Genomic DNA, 22475 nt, shown 5'->3' with positions numbered 1-22475 from the left:
ATCCACCCTGATACAACTGGTCACCGGGAGGCAGCAGAGCATGATTTTTCTTCCCACCCATCCCTGCCACTTCTGTGCTTACATCACTGCTGATGTATGAGCAGCGTTCATTTTCTCCAAGACCACATCTTAGAAATACAGAATCATGGACTGGTTTGGGGTGGAAGGACCTTAAAGATCATGCTACCCACTACCATAGGCAGGGACACCTTTCACTAGAACAAGTTGCTCCAAGTCTCATTCAACCTGGCCTCAAACCCTCCCAGGAAGAGGGTACCCACAGCTTTGCGGGATGACTTGTTCTAGCACCTCATCACTCTCACAGTGAGGAATTCCTTCCTAAAATTTAACCCAAGCCTATCCCCTTTTGCTTTAAAGCCACTCACCCTTGTCCTATCACCTTCAGGTACTGGAAGGAGTTGTAAGATCTCCCTGGAGCCTTCTTTTCCCAGCCTGTTCTCACAGGAGAGGCAGTCCAGTCTTTTGATCATTTTCATGGCCCTTCTATGGACCCATTCCAACAGATCCACATCCATCTTATTTAGGGGGCCTGAGAGCTGATGCAGCACTCCAGGTGGGGTTTCACAAGAGCAGAGTAGAGGGGAAGAAGCATCTCCCTTGACCTGCCTAGGGTGCTCCTACCTGTGTTCTGGAAGAGCCGCTCTGAAATAACAGCAAACAAAACAGGTACAAGAAGGGAAAACAAGAAAGTAAGGAAAATACACAAAAGATGCCTGAATTCTTTGCATCTGTATTCTATATTTATAGTGGAAGGACATTAGCAAAGTAACATTGATACTTACTCTTTCTGAAATATACTGTTGATAGATGAAGATGAGAAAGAGCAGAAATAATGGGGGCCAGGGATATTTTGCATTCAAGGATTTTGGAGAATAGAAGTATCAGTGACTGACAAAATAGATAACTATTTCTGTAGAGATCTCTCCCTTTAAAACATCACATAAGTCATCATAACTCAGCTGCAGAGAGTGTATAACATATTTAACACTCAGAAAATATCTCCAAAAAATAAACTTTCAGAATGTAAAAATTTCATTACTATAAACTTAAGTTTTCTTATTGTATTAAAGAATTTATATTCAATTTGAAGAGTAAATAGCTAGTGATGAAGTTTACAAGGAAGTAAATACTCAACAGGGAAACAAACTTCTAATCACAAAGTTTTTTGTGAATAATAAAGAACATTTTCTTTAGTTCAGCCCAGTTCAAGAGAACAGGTTTCCTTAAAGCTTGGAGAACTGATTTGGAAGGGGAAAAGTCCTTACTTCCAACCTATACATACTTGGCAGAAAGAAAGAGGCTGACACAGCTCCAAAAAAGAAATGGAGACCAAAACCAGTCTGTTCAGACACCTTCACATTCCTACCTACAGATGACATCCAAGATACCTAACAAGCTGCCCTCAGATGTAGAGGCAAAGCACAGTTTGCTTCTTCAAAAATCCTGAGTACCTGATCTAGGCTGAGCACACACTGGTGCATTTGGCAGTCTAATTTCATCTAAAAACAATTGTACCCACATTCTCTAGGGCTGCTCCAGGATGTGAACCCAGTCAAGCTCCATGAGGGCAGATCACCAACAGTGGTTCAAAATACACACACCTGATCCAAATTAAATGGATCATTTTAATGCACACAGACTGCTGGTTAATTGATTTTCTGATAATTCCCTCAAGTTCAATAACAATGTGTTTTCACACATTTTCCACTTCTTCTATATAATCAGTTTTATTTAACCAATTCTATAATAGTGATTTTCTGCCTCACAAACCGAATTCCAAGACATCATCACAAATAAAACATGACCACATGCTATATATATTATTCACCATTTTTAACAAAGAGTATGTATGCAATTTGTCAGTCTGAACAGCAAAAGAAGTACTAAATTAAGGAAGAGATTATATTGCCATTGACACTCAACACATGAAACAGCTATCATTCAATACAAATCATCTTGCAAGAAAAATAACTCTGAAATATAATCCAAAAAGTTTTAAGCCCCTCACTTACTAAATTAAATACACATTTAAAATCAGTGATGAAAATCAAACTGGAAACCCAAATATGATTTAAAGGTCTACTAATAAAAACATAACTGAAGACCCAGTCAAGAGACAAAGGGTTATAACTCAGATAATAAACAGCATATGACATCCTTAGCATTTGTGAAGTTCTCATAAAAGACCAAATAATAAACTTGGAGAATTCCAAAAGCACCTGAGTATAAAAGACAAATGAATAATTCTTGGTTTTCTAATTTATTGTAATTTTAATGAAATTACAGATGTAAATGATTCACACATTTGTCTGTATTTTCCAGAAAAATTTTACAGGTTTAGTGATAGTCCCAGTGACCTCTTTCCTTCTCTTTTCCTTGATTAAAGCAAGTTTTGTTTCTCTAGATATCCACAGCTCATGTCTGCAGTTACATTTATTTTAGCAATGGGATAAGGCAAATTTTGATGTTTACCTACCCAAAACACACAAGAAGCTTTGCCAAAGCTTTTTGATGAAAGCCCCCAAACCACTTCAAATTAGCTGCATTTTCCTTGGGAGTCTATCCCTTATTCCTGAAGCCTGTTTGGCAACTCACAATTACATTACCCTCAAAAAATTAACCCCATTTCAAAGAGTTAAAGGTGAATGCATTTTCACAAAAATAGCCAATCTACAATTCACCTGATCTCTGACAAACAACAGGGAAACCAGGGAAACCATGGACTGGGTACAGGAGACAAGACCATCTACCCCTGTCATTAGCCAGGGAAGCATCAAGCATTTTGGATCATCTTAATGGAGCAGACCCCAATAAAGCAGATCAGAGTGTAAAAAAGATAATGAAGACACTGAATGAAGACTGAAAATATGTCAGATTAAAATTAAAAGAGCCCTGGCCTTCTGAAGGCCTATGTTTATCCAGATTGTGCTGAAGTGGATGGAATTTTAATAATTTCATTGGCAGCTCACCATTAACAAAGCCAAATAAAACAACACCCAAAAAAAAAAAATCAACTGCAACAACTCCACATTTCCACATATATACAGAACTGTAACAAAGTAACTGTTATTTTTTTAATATTCCCAGAATTCTGATCTGGATAAACTGACTTAGAGAATGAAAAAAAGAAAAATGGCATCCTTCTCTTTCAGGCTTAGCATTTTGGCAGTCGGTAAATTTAATCCCACATGAGAGGCCACCTCACAACAAGACAAAGTGTTCAAACCCAGAAACTTTTGATGATAAAATTGCTTGTGTAACTTTGACTCTAAACTCAAGTGGTAAGCAGTCATTAAGTGCACAATCACCAGAATTTCTCTAGCATGATGGTCTACATGTTTTTTCTGTAACTCTAAACATAACAACATTGTTGTTGGAAAAAGCAGTGGACACGTGAAAAACGAGTCACATGCAAAATCAAAGAGCACTTGTAAAAGTCACATAATAGAAGTCACCAGTTATGCAGAGATTTCTCCCTCATACACAGAAAGGCATTAAGAATGTAAAGAGGAAGCCAAACTAAATTTTCAGCTAAATTAGCTACGTGGAGTACTTCTTCAGTGACAGACTCGGGAACTCCTGTGCTCTTTGGTCCTGCAGGCTCTTCTCCCCATGCAGGGGCAGGACCTTGGTTCACACTAGATCTCAGCCCACACCCTTGCCTCTTCATTTCTACATGAAGGAAAGAGTTAGATACAAGAGAAGCAAGATTCAGTCTATTCAGGTGGCTCTTGGATGCCAGCAGATGGGGATCAGCTCCCCATCACGTCCCTGTCCTAACACAGCACTTAGGTGGAGATGTGCTACGCTCACTTCTCAGTTTGCTGGGCAGTACTTGATGAGCCAAAACTCCTCCTCCTATGCTAGTATAGCATTGAACAGGAAGATCTGAAGCTCATTTACTAAATACAAGCCTAAAGAGGACTCTGGAAGAAAATATTACACTCTTGAGCTTCCTCAGATGTGAGGCCAATAATCAATCTTTATATTTGTCCAGTTTTCACACATAAAAGTCAGCCTACCAGAGCCAAATGTGGGAAACACTTTGTCCTTCATTTGAACACACATAAATTATTCATACATAAATTTATAAAGGAATATACAGATGTACAAAAAATATATTTGTAATGATATATGGATATTGTTCTTTCAAATCTTATCTTTTCAGCTGCATGTTTGTTTCTGGTCCCAGCATGTTTAAGTGAAATTGTATTTACATGGAAACATCAAAATGAGTAATGTCCTTCAATTCAGGGAATACAGAATATAATATTGCTTGTATACATAGAGACAAAATGATACATATCTTGTTGAATGCTATTTCTAACACGAATGACATGTCAACTGTCTGTCTCCAAAGTGTGGTAAGACATCTAAGAAAAGGTATGTAATACCCCACACAAGAATGATGAAAAATATTTTGTCACAAATACTACCCCATAAATTAATTCATGTGTTAATTGACCAGCTGCAAACAGGTAACTTAATAATCATACATTGGAGCAAGTCAGGAGGAACATACTTTCTAGATGAATGCTGCTTACTCCTCTTGCAATATCAGTGAGTGTTTGAAGATGAAGATTGCCCAATCCATGAAGATTGCCTAAGCCATGATGTACTGAGTTATCTACAGAATAAAGAACAGTGAAGTGAAAGGAGTCTCAAAATTAAATAAGCCTGTGCATATATGAAGTCTGGAAGGAGACAGATTGCATCTCATATATAAGATTATCAAGACACTCTTGCAGGGACATACTGGAGTCAGCCACAGCATTGCTTATGGAAGTGAAACACAGCAGTGATTGATGGGACAGCCTAAACAGATATGCCCACAAACCAAAATTTTCAAAATGTTCTCTAAAGACATGTGGTAAATATGAAACAGTGTCAAGTAAAAGCAAATCAGGTCCTTATCTCACCACTGCAGTTGACATTGTATTACAGCTTGCCAGCAGGTGTTCAGGTTAGATTAGGCAGGGTAAGATCTAATAAATACATTCCTCCCTACTATGGGGAGGCAAATTAACTGTAAAAACAAACCCCCATCACAGACAGAAAGAAATACTGTGAAGTGAAGACTGCAACAGAGACCTGACTGACAACATCACACCACAGCTTTTCTTAATTGAATAATAATTTTCATTTTATTAAAATAAACACACATTAAAAATGGACCATGTGTTGTGATTCCCTGACAGAAAGTTATATTGCTTCAGTCCCAAAATAGGAACCAGGATACGCTCTATTTTTCCAGTAAAAAAGAACACATTTCCTTCATGAGCATTACATGATCAACCCTAACTTTAAAGCTGAGTTATTTGTGACCTTTTCCTGTTAGGAAGGGCAGGGTGTTTACACATCTGTTGAAAAACCGTATCATTTGCAAACTAATAGTTAACTGATTCCACAAGGTGTTAAGACTGGTTTTAAATAAGACCACCGCTAAAAAAGAAACCAAGGCAATTAATATCAGCATGCTGCTTTATAAAGCTTCATGTTTCTTTGCTACAGCAATCTTCCTTTTAAAAATAATGCTGAATTTGCTACAAAAATCTCTGATTTTCTGACTAGAAATATTTTTCCTACAGACTAATGCCTTTTTTGCAAAACATTCAAAGCATGGCTATTTGAAGTTGGACACGTTCTTCATGTAAGCAACTCTCTCCTACTAAGTCTAGCAGCAGAACTGGAGCCCAGGATCAGAAATCAAACAAAAGCTGATACTTTAGGGAGAGCCAACTGTATTCCTTTAAAATTGAAGTTTTTATTTTTTTCAAATAGTATAAAGATTTTCATCAATTAAGATGAGATACATAATTCAGCTAATTCTAACATTCAACTTAGTTACTGCCATTTAAGATGAAAAGATTCAAAAACAAAAGTATGCAAAATCGTACATTTAAATATTCACTCAAGATTGTAATTTTTCTTGTCCTGTTAATGGAATTGCATGTGTTTAGGAGAAAGGTATCCCTCAGGTCATGGGGCACACACCCAAGGACAGCCAGGAATGTTCAGCTGTGTCACCAGTGCCACCACTGCTGCAGAGCAACCCTGCAGTGGCTGAGCCTGGGCGTGCAAAGCTGTGCCACGAGCCACAACTGCTGCACAGGGAAGGCTTCTGTGTATTTGCCTCCAAAACAACAGATTTCAAGCTGGCAGAACAGGCTTCACTGCATCTGCCACTGGATCCTTTCTGCTCTCCTTTCAGGTGATGTTTGTCCAGAAAAAGGTAAATCAATCATTAGATTGATTCCTCTTGGTAATGGCTACCAGGGCAAGGACTTCTGTAAAAGCCATCAGTGCCCTAACAAGGCAGAAATATTGGAAAGAGGAGCTGCCTGCTCCACTCCAACTTCTCACTCAAAGATCTCCTCAGTCAAGGAACTGAAATCCCCATCTTCAAGGACAAAGGATAACAATTAATTCTTAACAATTCTCAAGTAACAAGGCACCAATAATTCAAGACACATCCCCGAACTTGCATTTCCAAGTAAGATATTTGGCCTCCTAAACGGGGAATGGTCTTCAGGTTGTGGTGGTTTTATTGCATCTTTTTCTCCCTTTTCTTTCCCCAGTACTGCAAAGTGGCCACTGCAAAACCAATTTTTACTGAATTAAGTTTCCTTCTTATCAAAGCAAGTTCTCACAGAAGTAGTCCCTGCTTAAGGGAGGATGACAGTTCTGAAGGGCAGCAGGACTGGGATCAAGAACTGTAGCATATCACCTTGACTATAATACCCACCAACTTCCTTGAGAGATGTAATTACAAGGTGGAAGCTTGACAGTCTGTCCCCAAAAAGGTACTGAATGGAGAACAGAGACACCCATCCCAATGAAGACAGTGAGGAGCTTTGGGATGCAGCTCTCCTTGTCAGAGGGCTGAGGTGCTGACAAGGTAAATGCTGTGCTTGGCTCTGTGCCCCAGGCTGCTGTGGTCCAGCACGGGGTATGGGCAGGAATGGGGCTCCAGGGAATGGAGCACTCCAGACTACTGTGTATGGTTGAAGGCTGATTTACTTCTCACGGAGAAATAATGAGGAAGGTATTTAGAGAAGAGGCTTACTATTACTGCTGCTGACAGAGAAACAGCTCAGAAGTAGTTAAGTGGTCATGACAAACAGGTAAGAAACCCTAAAGTTCATGAATAGCAACACTGGAGGAGGCTCAGCACAACTGTTACACATAAAAAATCAACAGCCACTTTCTTCTACACCCTCTGGCACCTTCATTAAAGCACAGGCTTGCAAACTCAATGTTTTCATACCACATTACAGAGCTAAGTTTCAAGGCAAACATATGTAAACACCCATTAGGTAAGCGTTAATAATTCACAGCAAGATGCCAGCTCTCCAGTAAGACATTTAATGGGCAAAGAAACCATTGCAGAAGGTCCTTGGAATAAACTGGATAACTTTCAAACAAAATTAATTGCTTTCTGTATTATTATTGTTTATCGAGATTTTATTTTGCTGCTCTTGAAATTTTTTTTTAATAAAAGTGTTTCTGCCTAATGTTTGTATTTGTGTACTTAAAACCACACATATAACCTCTTCCTTTTCTGATGATGATTCCTCTGCCTTTGCCAGCCAAAAGGGCACAATGGGGCTGTGTCAACCAGACACCAGGATTCAGTTGCCTACCACAGGGGGTGGTGCCCTGTGGTGGTAGCAAACAGCTACCACAGTACCTGGGTAACTGGCTCATAAGCAGCACAATCCCACACACTCAGCAGGGTGATGGGGTAACAGCAACACTGCCCAGGGGGATCAAAAAAGACTGTATGACACCTCTTGGGAAGAGGAGTGAAACTGCCCCAGGGGAGGAGCTGCCAGAGAGCCAGCCAGTTGGGACAGCAGACAAGGGTGGTGAGCTGTCCCTACATGGGCAGGAGCTGAACTTGGTTTTATGCTTCATCTCTGGGTAATCTCACACATAAAGGTGTCAAACTCCTTTCATAACACAAGCATCATCCAATACCACCCAAGTAAGCTATGACACGTGCTAATCTAAACAGACTTAGTTCTGTAAACTGATCCTTAAATACATTTACTTTTAACTTATTGTGATTTACCGCATTAGTAGGTTTTATTACATTTCTTAGCTTAGTCACTGTGGGACTGTGGCTGCACTACTTTGGGACCTCAACAGACCTTGTGGCACAGCCATACACTGCATCAGCTTCTCTGTTTAGACATCTTTACCCCATGCCACACTGTGCATCTACACACAGTCTCCAGGACACTGGGAAAATCTGATGCCTGTGGAAAGGGAAGCAGGAAGGTAACAAAGATCAGTATATGCCATATTCCTCCTATCACTGACCCTTGTCTAGGAGCTAAAGGAAGTTATATTTATATGCAAATTATTAATAGACAGCCTTTTCAATACAAAACACAGGTAGAAATCCTGTGCAGACTGCTTTCTTCTCAATGGCTCTTCCCTCACCTTTCCAATACATTGCTGCTCTGCTTACATTCATCCATAATGCTCTGCAAAGGCATCTTGGCTTTGATGATGCCACCTTTTTCTTTGTAGCATTCAATTGTATCTCAGCCTCTTATCACATCAAATATTAAGCATTTTCCTTCATTCCACCATGTCAGGTCTCTATCACACAGTTTTGTGCACTGGGAACTTAACTCCTTCTCCCCTCATTTCTGAAAAAATTACCACTAAATATTATTTGCTTATATTAATTATATTTATTATTATATGTATTCATACATTTTTATTATATGTCTTATTATGCTTATTATTATAACATTATCCCCATGGTTTAAAAATCTCTAAAACTTAGCAAGGCCAAACATTTGCTTGCTGAGTCCACTAAATATCACAAAACAGTCTCTGTAGAAATCTCGGTGCAACTGTCTCTATCTATTGTCTCTCATGTAAAATTTCTGGAAATAAAAGTCTCGTGTGTTTATACACCTTGTAGAGTGATGTCCTAACCCACAAATAGGGTGCCAGGATACTACAGTAATGTAAAAATCACCTCGGCAATGCAAGGTGACCTGTGATGCAGGGATGCCCATACAAATTCTCTGGATTCTGTATGGATTTGCACAGTGCTGGATGCCCATTTCTGTCCCTCAACCCCCCACAGTCAGGGCAGAAACAACAGATACTCTTATCACTCACTTTTACTGTCTCATCCCTAATTTGGGCATAATCCCAATTTAAACCAGTTATCTAACATTTAAATATAATTTCTCTACGCTGTGTGGTTTCCAGAAATAACTAATGCTGCATCCCCTTCCCCCATCAGGGAAACACACCCAGCAGCAATTGCCAAACCCCCCCCAATCCCCAGTGCCCTACTCTGAGGGCTGTGGCACAGAGACCCAGCCCTCACACAGCCCTGCATGGATTAGCCACCAAATCCACAGGCTCATCCATAGCTCTGTTTTTTCAAGCCTTGTCCCTCCCCAGTGCTTCAGTGAGCCACCCCCAGGCAGCTCCTAAGGACCAAGCAATCACCTGCCCACTGCTTGTGTCCCACTCTTTGGGAGGAAGTCAAAAGACACTCTAAGAAGCATACTCTAAGAAGCATCTGTAAATAAACTATATATTATTACAGAGTGGATGTAGCCCTAATCCATAGCACCAGAGGAGGAAGAAGGAAAACACAAAAACTTTTTTAGTCCCTGAAGCAAAATCTGTAATTGATCCTTTTCCAAGCTGAGCAAATTAATTTTTCCCTCAATGGTCTTCAGCACTGTCTCAATCCTTTTAATTCAAATATTTCCTAAAAAGCTGGGAAGAACAAAAGCAAAATCAGAAACAGAATATTTCCAGAGTTATCCTAATACAAAGCATGAGAAAAATATTTCTTCATTTCTTTCAAATTCAGTATGTTAGATCCTTTTCTACACATTGATGTTCCGCCAGTTGAGCATAATTCACAAATTCCTCACTCTAAATTAAGGCAAAAGCCCTCCAGTTGTCTTTGGAAGCAAGTGACCTCCAGCTATTTGATCTCACAACCACTCCTGTGCCTCATTGTTCTGGAAACTCCTCCACAGGAGGCATCTGAAGGAGGTGGGCAGGGACACCCAATGTCACCTGAAGCGAGCACGGTGGTCCCTGGTGTGGTGGAGCACAGAGCTGTGGAGTTGCTGTGCTGGAATGCAGAGCAATATCCCACAGACTGACCACAGTGAGCAGTCACACACATGTCTGAGGAGCCCTGGCTCTACCCACTACAACCTTCACCCACCCAGCTTTGCAGGGTCTCATCTCCAGGAAACAGCATCTCAGAGCTGGGACATGTTTCCTGACAAAATGAAAGAGATGGACAATAAAACCTTGACTTACATTATTATGAGATAGCACATTTTCTGCTATTTTTCTTTTTCCTGACATTGTACATTGCAATTTTGTATAAGTAACAACTTTTAGGTAACCTGGACTCCAGATGTACTTAAAGTATTGTGAAATGGTTAAATTAACATTTTTTCCATGTGGTAATCATTCACGTCAGAAAAAAATACAGGCACAATGTGTATTTCCCCTGCAAAAATATAACATAACAAACATAATTTCCAAGTTTAGAAATGAAGAAACAATAAATGTATTAAATATAAATATATTTTACAGTCAAAGCGTTTTGTCACAAAGGTTAAATAATTCCCCTGCAGTTCACCATTTCAAGCATCCCAAAGTACCTCTAGTTTCCTTTACCCTTATTGTGCTCATAAACTCTTCTCCTTTCTCCCATCGAACATCTTCACCCTGGCTTTCCTGGGCAACTACATCTCACAGAGGATGTGATAATGTAGAGATGTAATTCCCAATTTCTCTCCTCCAGGGTTCAATTCCAAGCTTAATTAAGGTTTGACAAATAAATTAGAGTGCTTGCCACTGCACAAAATAATCTTCACTTCTCAGGCAAGCCCTAGCAATTCAATTGCTTATCCCAAAATATATATGTGACACTTTGAGTGCATCAACACTCAAAGCCTTGGAACAACTAACCCAGTTCCATCTCACACCATGCTCACTGATCTACAGATCTCTGTTCAGTCATCCCAGTCTTTCCAAAATCTTTCATGCTTTTCCCTAGTAGGGCTTCTCTGCCAGAAAAGGCTGGATTATAAAATAACCAAAATAGTAAAAAAACCATTAAAAAATAACCTTTGGACCTGATGGGAGGTCTCATTACACTTCCCACATGCTGCTTTTTTCTGTGTCCTCGACAGTTCAGCAGCTGCTTCTGCTGCACCAACACCCCCAGCACTCAAACTTGGAAGCAAATCCCTTCCCTTGCCCTTCTGGCCCTTTATCACTGGCTCCGAGGAACATGCCATGCAAACTCCCCCTTGCTTTTCTGTTTTCAGCCTCCTCTAGCCTTAGACTTTCTTTCAAGAGAGGTCAGCAAGCAAGCCCCTCTGTAGCTCCCCCTGCTATGTACCTTCTACAGAAATCCTCACATTCTTCTTGGGAACATCCTAACAAATTGCTCCCTTCCAGCTTTGCTTTGATTTGGCTCAGATGTTGACAACCATATTTTTCCTTTCCCACTGGCTTCCACTCCACCTCCATCTGTCTGAGTCAGATCCAGCACAAGAGGCCAGTCACCCTCTTGCAGAGCAATATGGTTATTAAATGCCTTCATCTCAACTAAGGGAGTGTATGTCAAAAACCTGTAAGGAAGCCAGAAATAAATAATTCACTGCAGTAATCTTATTCTTTTCAACCATAATTCAAGTTAATTCATCTTAAGCCTGCTAGCTTCAGCTCAAAAAAGTTCTACATTAAATCTTATGCTGAATGCTAAGTCCAAGTAGCTGGACTTGGTCCAAAAGAAGGGGCTTCAAGAGCTCAAACCACTTAGGAAAGGTGTCCTGCCACCTGAGACCATGGCCACCACAACTGCAGTATGGCCATGAAGATAAGCTCATTGCTGCTCCCAGTGTTCCTATTCCCAGGTCTCAACAGCTCTTCAACCTGCCAGGTGATGAAGGTTCTCTCTTTTCCCTACCCCATCACAGAATTCAGCAGCTTTGGCAGAAAAGCTTGTGGAGCACAGGCAGTAAGGATCATGCCCTGTTATCTCCACCCACTGCTCTTGCAGTGGCACCTCACTGTCTCTGCAGAGCTGCATCCTTCAGCAGCCTGTCAGGATAAGGGAAGGATTTCCCTGGTAGAAAGCAAAATGATATCTAGTTTCCAGCCAGTTTGTCAGACAGATTCCCAAGCAACCAGGCCTTCAAGCACCTGAGAGCTTTGCTTAAAAAGGATTTCCAGAGAGGAAGCTCTGACAAATATAGCAGTACAGCCTAGCTCCCTCTCTGAAAGTCCCCTCCAGGCCAGCTATCACACATAAGTTACCAAAGAACATAAGTTACCAAAGAACAGCAGATATTCTCTTTTTAATTTTGGCACTTTTGCCAGACCCCACATTCTACAGCAATCAGAATTTTCATTTTCCATCTGATCAGCTGGATGTTCCTGGTTTAAAGAGCTAAAGTGAAGACATTTGGACTTCAAAAATGCACTGATACAGCCTCCAGATGTGTTTCTAAAAAAACAAGCAAGTAAGCTATCACAAGCAGAAAACAACCAACCATAGTAGAAGCAAATATAATTTAGCAAGTTTTGCTAAAGCATGTATCTATCATCATAAAATAAGCACAAACAAAGCATGAACATTTGAAACAACAACAGCTGAAAGTGCTACTAAAACGAAAAACAGCACAAGGAAACATATGAACAAGACTTAAGACCCCTTTACCGCTAAAAAAAGTATTCAGTTGTGTGGAAGACCTCAGCATTACAGTCCTTCTCTGGGAAGGAAGAAGAAAGAAAGAAGACTCTAATTACAATAACAGAAAGTAACAATACAGAAGATCTAGACTAAGATTTCAAAATCTATCCAGAGAATCTATGTTCATCTTCAAAAGTGAGTCAAAAGCTTCAGAAAATCTCATTGCAGAGGTGATGGTGAGAACTATTCAGAGAGCACCAAGCACTGTGGCAGCCAGGACAGACCACGCACCGCTGGGTCCAGCACCAGCCTTTATCTGACTGCACCACACTGAGGCCACGTGGTGTGGCAAGCAGGGCCACAACGTGCTGAGCCACGCCATGACCTGAGCACCTTGGGCTCAGCACTCCCTGCAGCAAACCAGGACATCACACCATGAGCAAGACAGGGCAGGGACACCCAAGCAGAAGTGAAAGCTCTGCTTTGCCTGGCGGTGGTGGCACTTCAGTGGCAATCCTTCTTTCCAGCCTTGCTGATGTTCACTTAGCCACTCATTTACCACACTGTGGTGTCTTCTGCTCTTCCTTGTCTCCTTCTATTTGAATCACACAGCTGGAATCACCTTTTCCTCTTATGTTCTGGTCCATAAAGGAAAAAAGTACTTACCGAGACTGCAAACACTTATGAGTCCAAGCTATCAAAGCTTTGTTTTACTGTGTGCAAGATCCTTCTGTCAGCCCATTTTCATACTCGATGCTGGAGGCTGCACCTGCTTGAAAAAACCTCTGCCAGCTAAATGAAGACTTGCCAAAATAATTTCTCAAGAGCAAAGAAAAGACACACAGGTCTGATATTGATCAACATGCTTCAGAAGCTCAAAAAAGCCCACTGCTGCATTGTAAACAGCAGCAAATTATGACCTGTGCTCCTTTTAAATAGCAGAATGAAAGCATTTATTTCAGCAAGCCAATTTGGTACCAGCTTTTTCCAGGCTGTGTGGCCTCATCTGCTTATTCCAGTTCAGTTTAGCTTTGACTGATCCCAGTTACATAAGTGTACCCTTAAGCTCATAAATTGCAAGGTCAGTATCAGGTTAAACTCTTGCTGTGTAAGACAATATAGGCAAATCCTGAACAGTCCCATTGCCACACCTATTCTTCTGTATATCTGATGCAATTCCCAGCTCAAAGCTCGGCAGATTTCCCTTCCTTCTTGCATACCTCTTAATTTTTTTCCTTCTTCCATTTCTCTCACAAGTTATTTTTACTTTTAAAATGCAAGATGACAAAAATGAAAGTTGGAATATGTAAATTGACAGCAATGCTTCTGTACCATCATTTCATTACAGGCATTGAACTGAAGTGTTTTAGGCAGCACATCATACAGCCTGTCGTGAGCACACTGAACTACCATGAAATGGTAGGAAAAATTAACGGCGTCCTGCCAAATGTTCAATGTTTTAAACGTAAACAACCCACAAAAACAGACAAAGCTCAATGTCAGAACACGTCTGTCCTAACAACACGCTGTCCAGCACCAGGGAGCCCTTCTTAGCCCTGGGCTCCCTGGTGCTGGAAGAAGCCCGCTGGCTTGGTTAAATGAGGTGGCAGGAAACCAACCTGGCAAGTAGTTACTGAAAGTTCCCTGCCAAATCCTGCTGAAGTTCTGCTAGGGCACTGTCTATCTGCCTCTGCAAAAAAACTGGAATTTCAGAAAGGTTTGGTTGGGGTTTGTTTTGAATTTTGCTGACATCTTTAAAGAGCTACCCTGGCTTTCTTTGCATTTGTGAGACACCAGGAGAGTAGGAGTAAGAGTAAGGATATGCCTCACAGAGTAGAAACACAGCAACAGCTTTGGAGTATGATTGAATGAAAGAAATTACTGTTCCTACAAGCCTGCTTCCAATGCTGGTGCTGGAGAGCATCATAATTTCTGCAATTCAGCAACTTTTGTCCCATCAAAGGTATGCTGCAGCACAAGGGAGAACAGCAGTTTTCATTCTACTATGGAAAGAAATGATACTTGGAGTCACAGAATCACAGAAAATATTAGGTCAGAAGGGACCTCTGCAGGTCATCTGGTCCAATCTTCTACTCAAAGCTGGGTCTCATCTTCAAAATTTGATTGAATCCTTTGGGCCTTGACCTGTCAGGGGCTGAAAATTTCCAAGAGCAGACATTCCACAGCTTCTCTGGGGAACCCATCTCAATAGTTAACCACTCCTGCTGTGAATGCTTTTTTACTTAGATCCACTCAAAATTCCTCTTGCTGCAACTTGTGACTGTCATTGTGCAACTGACAATATCCAGCTGCACCTTCTCCTTAGTCCCCATGTAGGTAGTAAAAGTGGATTTTCATTCCCCCTTCATTCTTCTCCAGGCTGAAACAAATCTCATCCTTTTCTCGTGCACTAAGCACTCTCATCTCTTAACTGTCCTGATGGTGGCCCTCCACTCCATTTGCCCCAGTTTGTCAACATCACTCTTGCACAGAGTCCAGATGGGGCCTCACAAGGGTGGAGTCCCTTCCCCTGACCTGCCTGTTAACTTTCTGCTCATGCAGCCCAGTATGCTGCTCTCTACATTACACACCTTGCACAGCTCACTAAATGAGTTAACTTCTTTTCCTCTGGTCCACATGAGGTGGTGTAATTTATCTGCATTTGGGCTAAAAAACAGGCAGGAGGCTCTGTTACACAATTTACTCCAAGAAAGAAAAGTATGTTTATCTGTTACATTCACTCTGCCTCTGTTCAGGAGAGGTTTATGAAACAGAAAGGTTCCATCTGAGCCTTGGCAGGGTGAGGAAATCATCTGTGCTCATACCTCAAGAAGAGAAAAGCACCGAGAAGCATTTTGGACAGTGTGCCAGAGACTTGAAATATGTAAATTTGCCAATGTAAATCTTACTACCTATTATGCTAAAAAGTTTCTTTAAAACTCTCCATATATGTTGGCTGCCAATCACATTGTACTCCTTTAGAGAATACAGAATTAAGGCCCTTTATCTCTGAAATAAGTAAAGCTTCTAATTGTGTTTATTTAAGTAATTGGATGCCTCATTCTCCTGGCTTGCTATGGTTTGGTACTCCCTGGCAGAGCCCACTCTGTGTAGCATTTCTGAGTCCACTGCCCCCTTCTGAAGACCTAAAAGACTTGTCCCCGTGGTGTGCTGGAACAAAAGCTGTCACTGGATGCAGACACAAACACATGCTTGAGAAACAGTAGTGAAGCAATGAGCAAGAGGCACGCCATATTTTGTCAGTAGGAATGTTATGAAACAGCCACAAGAAAACTCAACCATATTTTTTTAATTTATGATAGAGTAGATAGGGTCTTATTTTGGAGCATGAAAATGTAATTTATCCAAATCTCTCTTTCCCCACCACCCCATTCAAATAGTAGTCTGCACTGTCATCCAATTAAATTAACAGTTAAACAGAGCCTGATTTCCAACCAGGACATTCCGAGGATTTAACCTTCCTATACACACATACACTTACAAAAGGAATTGTGGTGATGAGATTGAGAGCAAAATATTACCCAGAATCCTTTTAAGATTGAAGACAGGGGAAAAAGAAAAGGGATTGATTATGGTTTAAGAAGGACAAATATGAGATACGAAAAATCAAAATAACAATATTTGAGAAGTGATAGCAGATGTGTCAATTCACATTCTTTAGCTTCCAATTCTCCCATTTCACTTAATTGTTAGCTGGCCCCAGAGCCTCACAGCACTGTATAAAGAAACAATTGCACATCTTCTAAAAACAGAAGATTGTGAGATCTCTTAAACAGCTTGCCCAAAGACCCTATTGTGCCAAAATTTTTATGGGTTTATTCAATAAATTAAAAGGAATACCTCCTATGGGAAGCAAAACACATAACAAAACTGAAAGCATTTCCTGTAGGAGAAGTATTTTTAAATTTTTACAGAGAAAAGCAAATGAAAGCTGAACACAGCACAGCCAACTGGTTTCTCACCACATTAGTCTCAGTAGGGTGCTACTCAACTGAAATTACTCTTCGGAGAAAAAATGAAAAAGCTAGTGCTCAGAAACTATCTTGCCATATTACAACAGTGGCAGAAAACAAAAGGATAAAGTAAATAAACCTGAAAATAGAAATGGAAATTTTGTATTAGGCTTCCTCTTGCAAAATCAGTTGTACGTGCTCAGCGGAGGTACAATTCCATTACTGAAAATCAAGTCCAGGCTAATTCCGAGGCAACATAAAAGAAATCTTAATTGCACAAAAAAACCTAAAACTAAATCTTTCCTTTGTTAGCAAGGTCTGTAACATACTTTGTACTTGGCTGAAAACCAGTTTGTCCAATTATGAGAAAAGTACTTATCATTTGACTTGGCCAACCCAAATAGTAGGCAACAGCTACAGTAAAGCAGCTTTTTTTTTCAGTATGAATTTCTGGTGATGAAAGCAACAAGACACAGTATCTTCCTTTTTAATTTTTGGCAGGGAGGATAAAGGGAGCTATGCATAACAAGGTGTATTAGAAATGGATACAAGTCCAACTTAAAAAGGTCCAAGTGTGTGGAACAGAACTCAGAACCTAACAGGAGAGAAAGAGAAAAGCAAGTTCCCAGCAGCCATGAGGAGAGTTTCTGCATTGGACTGACTGCTCATGTGCATCCTCACTGAGTGCAGGGCTCAAAAATCTCCTTCTGACTTCACGCACTCAGAGTCCTCATGGGTAAACAGTGTAAGTCAGAAGGTCTTTTCTTTGAGAGGATACAGAAGAGATGAAGTAGGAAGATCCAGAAAAGACAGTTCTGGTTTCATAAGTGGGGATGCTGATGCAAGCTGTTCCCATGGCCAGGACTGTGAGGATGATGACCCAGGGATGACAGCTTTAGGGTGTGAAACTGATGCTTGGTTTTATGAGCCACAGACACAGTACCTAACCTACTCAGGTCCAAAAACACAAACATGTGGTACCCAACATCTGGTTCCAGTACAACAATGTGGCAAGCATCAGGCACTGGAAGCTCATCAAATCCTTCAAAAACACTCTCAACTCTCCCAGCGATTTAATAATTCTTAGCTGACAACCAGAGTGGAAAAAACATGTAACTTGAAATAGCCAGTCTGTACACATCTAGGAAAAACTAAAACTCAACCAGAAAGCCTCCACATACATTTCCATTGACATGTATTTTTGTAACAGGATAAGAAAAGATTAAAAAAATAAAAATTCTTTTGAACAAGCACAGCTTAAAAATTTGTACACAATATTGATACAAAAGTTTCAAAGTGAGGTAAAGAAAGTAAATTCCTAGGACTGAACAGTAACTAAAGGCTTTGCTTCCTTCCTGATACTCTGGTTTGATTAGTAGTCACCAACCAAAAGGAAGGCACACATTTGAATACTCTGTTGAAGTCTGAAAGCTCAGTACATTCCAAAACTGGCCAATGAGTCAAATGAAGTCTGAACCTCCTTATTGCTCTCCTTACAGTTTCTACAAGTTGAATGAAATATATGGCCTCTTTTCCACAATCCAGACACCTGGTTGAGTTAGCAGCCAGTGGAACCCAGGATGCACAAAAGTTGCATTTTAAAATGTTAGCTTAACTCCAGTGGTGCTTATACTCTCAAACACTGTGCCATATAACCAGAGAATCAAATATGAGCAGCGTTATATCATGTTTAGGGAGACTAAGGATTGCCATTACAATTTTGATTTTTAGTACCTTTTTTACATTAAGATTTCAACTCTACAACTCTGACATTAATACACTGAAGTTACTACTGTGCCATCATGACTGTTCAGCCCTACTTGTTCAGAACCCACTGCTGGTTTCAATTATAAAATTTACATCTGGAAGGAAAAACAAATCCCCCAAAAAGGCTTAATACCTGTACAGCCCCAATACTTATACAACCAGAACACCGCAGAAGAGACTTCCAAAATGTTCTTCACCTGCAAGCTGTCACAGCAGCAGTTCCTTTCATGCAATAGAGTCTGCAAAGCTAAATGTGCTTCAACTCCACCATGAAGTCAAGACAGCAGTCTGGGTTGTTAATATTTTAGAGGTTACTCAAAATTACTTTTCAGTCTCATTTCTATTATTTTCACAAGTTCCTTTCCCATTACTTAAGCAATGCACACTTGAAGAATTCTGTCTGTCCTAACCATCAACCCCCATATTCTCATCCAATGTCTTCAGACATAATTTAGTCGAGAATGGAAGAGTCCACTTGCCAAAATTGGAAATACTGATATATTTAGTTACTTTTAATTGCATTCCTGTCATGAAAGACCCACAACATTCCTGCCCACCAAATTTTGTAATTATAGAACACTTACACCATTGAATGGAATGGACTCAGGCTGAGACTAATCTGTACGTCCAGTGGTTTGGAATGTCTTAGGAAAAAAATAAAGCAGAACAGTGCTTTATATATATATTTTCTCCAGAGTTGAGCAGATCACTGGTAAATACCAGTACATACACTTTTCAGTTTATTTAAAATATATATATATATTAAAAATCTTCCAAAGTACAGTTCTCACACATCTCATTAAGAAGACCCCTCAACAGAAAAAATGCAAGTTATAGATTTAAACATGCTAGACCCCCATTTTGCTTCCAGGACAGTTAATCAGAGCTCTGTAAGAGAATATGTTCCAACATGTCTTCTATCCATACAGCAAAACCTCTGGGTTAGGTATCAAGGTGCTTAAGGGTAACAGATACTGTGCACACAATTGATGTCCACCTGAACCACCACAGCTTGAGGCTGTTTCCTCTTGTCCTGTCACTGGCTGCCTGAGAGAAGGGAGGAGTTTCACTTGCTACAAGGAAAGAGAGAATCTACACTGCCTTCCCAATGGATTTAAACTCTTTTAACTATCAAGCCAGTGAATTTACCAAAGCTAACCTCCCAAGGCACCTGTCAGATGAAACCTGTTCTGTGAACGTTCACTACTTCTGATGGCCATGCTATAAAACACTTCAGCTAAACCAGTGTTGTTCTGGTAGTGCAGATTAGCTTCTCCAACATCCTTGCAGCTCATCACAGCTTGGCCAGACAGCAGTGCAGGAGGCACTTGGACAAACCCAGGCTTCTCCCCCAAAACCTGGTGAGGAACCAGGGCAACCTTCCCACCCATGCCATGGAAAACTCCTCCTGTAGTGTTCAACAGAAAGCTGGGTGAGCAAGGGGATCACAGGGTAGGGGTAAGTCAGGAAGAGGAGGAGGAGGACGAGGAGGAGATGTGGAAGGGCTAAGCCGTCCCCCTGCAGCAATCCGATTTCATTGAGAAGCAAATTGCCAACTAAGGATGCTGCCCCCTGCCTCCCAGGGGCCAGGCATGCAGGTGGGAAGGCTGCAAATGTTATGCTACCATTACTTTAAAATCAGCTCTCCTCTCCAAAAAAGCATACTAGCTGGAGATGGTAATGCTTAACTAGTTAGTAACACACAGATTATGACAGCAAAATAATCAGGCCATGTAAGTTTAAGTGTGTAGATTTGGTTTCTCACAACAAATAGATTACTTGGATACATTCCCATGATTTGCCATATTTTTTATCCTTTTGCTGCGGCTTTCCATTACCATTTTTAAGACAGAAAAATAAGCACAATAATTAACACAACATGAGACTTCACACAGATCTATTAATCTTGAGCTATTCTGGACCCAGCAAATGTATTTCAGTCAGTCAGTGTAAACACTTGCATCCTTAACTTGTGCAGTTAGCAAGGTAAGTCAAACAGAAATGGAACTACAGATTTCCTACTGATAATACAATAATTTGAATTATGGGACCTTTTACAGTTAATTATAAACAGTTACTTCCTTTTCACCCAATAAAATGTGGGTTTTTCCGCCTTCTCAAGCACACTTGCTTTGCCACAGCCAGGATGAAGCTGCAGAGACAATAAAATCCTTCACTTACAAAAAAATGAACCTTTTCAAATAAACACTAAATAGGAAGCAAACAACTAAATCCTTTATTAATAATGCTATTTTATAATGAGACCAGACTGAATGACCATTAGGATTCATCCCTAAAGTAACAGGGGGAATAAGATAAAAATCATGTATGAGCAGTTTCTTCTAAAATACAGATTAATATAATTTGCTGAACAACTAAGTTCATATTTGTATAATGTCTTGAAAATAGCAACTCTGAAACTAGCGAGTATCAGGTTAAATGACAACTTAAATGACAACTGACATAAAATGCTACCAATTCACAACGACAACACTGGCCCACTGCAGGAGGCCAGCACACCCTGCTCCTGACATCACAGCCTCACCACCGTGACAATGATATCCCTCCCAAAAAAATGGTTAACTATTTAAAAATGCTCGACACACAGCAAATTAAGGAAGAACCCATTACTTTACATATGCAGTCTGAAGAGGTGCTGTGTGTTTTGGCGTCACAAAGATCTGAAAAAAAATGCTCCAAGTGTCCACCACCATAGATTCAGTGAAAAAAAGGAAGACCTGCTTAAATTTACATATCAGAAGCCATGCTGTGAATCTTAGACTCAAGTCAGGAACCGCACAGGAAATCCCATGTATGTTATACTTTTTGATAGACCTTATAAAATCCTAAGTGGATAAACAGCAAATTTATCCTTAATTAGTGTGATCACTTCTTTTCTCACTGTTCACTGATGCTACAAATCCCACAAAGTTCTTTGACACTATGAATTTTTTTACTATCATAAATTCAAGCATCAAGATGAAATATTGCTTAGAGTAACTTCTCATTACAAAACTTCATAATAACCCATTTTTTAAAACTGTTAAGATTCTTCACCACCTCTTTCAACATTAGCCAGCATCATGCCTGAAGTTGCCACCCACATGTTGACACTCCATCCCAACTGGCAGACACAAACAACTTTTATACTCCAAGCAAACAGGGAAATATGTGAGCTCAGGGTAAGACGAAGCCTTTGCCCATGAAAACTGCATTTTGTAATCTTGTGCTATCATGATGCCTAGTTTGATTTTGGATCTGATATTGCTGTGTAAGATAACCATTATACAAGGACTTCCACATCCCACTGCAACAATGGGGCTGTTTAATTGATTTAATTAACATCTATTTATTACCAACTATTTATAATAAGTTCATCTGAAATGGAAATTGAATGGAAATGCTACTTTCTGATCCCAGTTCTCCAGAAGGCACTACTAAACAGTTAAACAGGAAACCTCATCGCCATGAACAGGATGGAGAATTCCTCAAAACAAAAAAATTTCTTCTTCTTCTGCTACAAAGGGCTCAGCATAACCAACTCGATGAGCAATCACTACCAGGAAACAATGCCACATTTTTTGAAAACATTCATCCACATGGTATGGTATCTGCAGCCCAACATCGATGGCATCCAAGTTGAATGAATAAATATTTGCATTGCAAAGTTGGATTTGTCTTGGAATACAATTGCTCTTCATGTGGTTCTGACACATGTGCGTTTTCAAATAAATCACAACTCACTGGGTGTGCACTTTCAAAATAATTTGTCTATCTTGTTAGAAGCCATCACATACTTCAGTTTAAGAGGCGTGAAACGGGAGGAGAAGGTTTTACGGGCGTGGGACAAAAACACATGGAAGGTTCCCGTCGAGGGAACCTCAAATATCCTGCCCTCCAGCGCCGCAGATGCCAGCTCCCGGCACCGACACCCACGGCGGCCTCGACGGTGCCGGGTCCCGCGGAGCCGCGCGCCCAGGGCCGGCCGGGCGCTGCCGGAG

General features: G+C 40.4%; 1 protein-coding gene across 1 annotated transcript in view; it reads right to left on the bottom strand.

The window, feature by feature from the left end:
* The window catches only part of ARHGAP6 (Rho GTPase activating protein 6), a 311150-nt gene that overhangs the window by 287990 nt on the left and 685 nt on the right, over positions 1–22475 (bottom strand). The gene's annotated exons all lie outside the window — the stretch shown is intronic.

Source organism: Passer montanus, unplaced genomic scaffold (assembly GCF_014805655.1).
Source record: "Passer montanus isolate IOZ18808 unplaced genomic scaffold, ASM1480565v1 scaffold3, whole genome shotgun sequence".
In the NCBI taxonomy this organism is placed as follows: domain Eukaryota; kingdom Metazoa; phylum Chordata; class Aves; order Passeriformes; family Passeridae; genus Passer; species Passer montanus.
The sequence above is the reverse complement of the archived record's forward strand: the minus strand, read 5'-3'. Positions and strand labels throughout refer to the sequence as shown.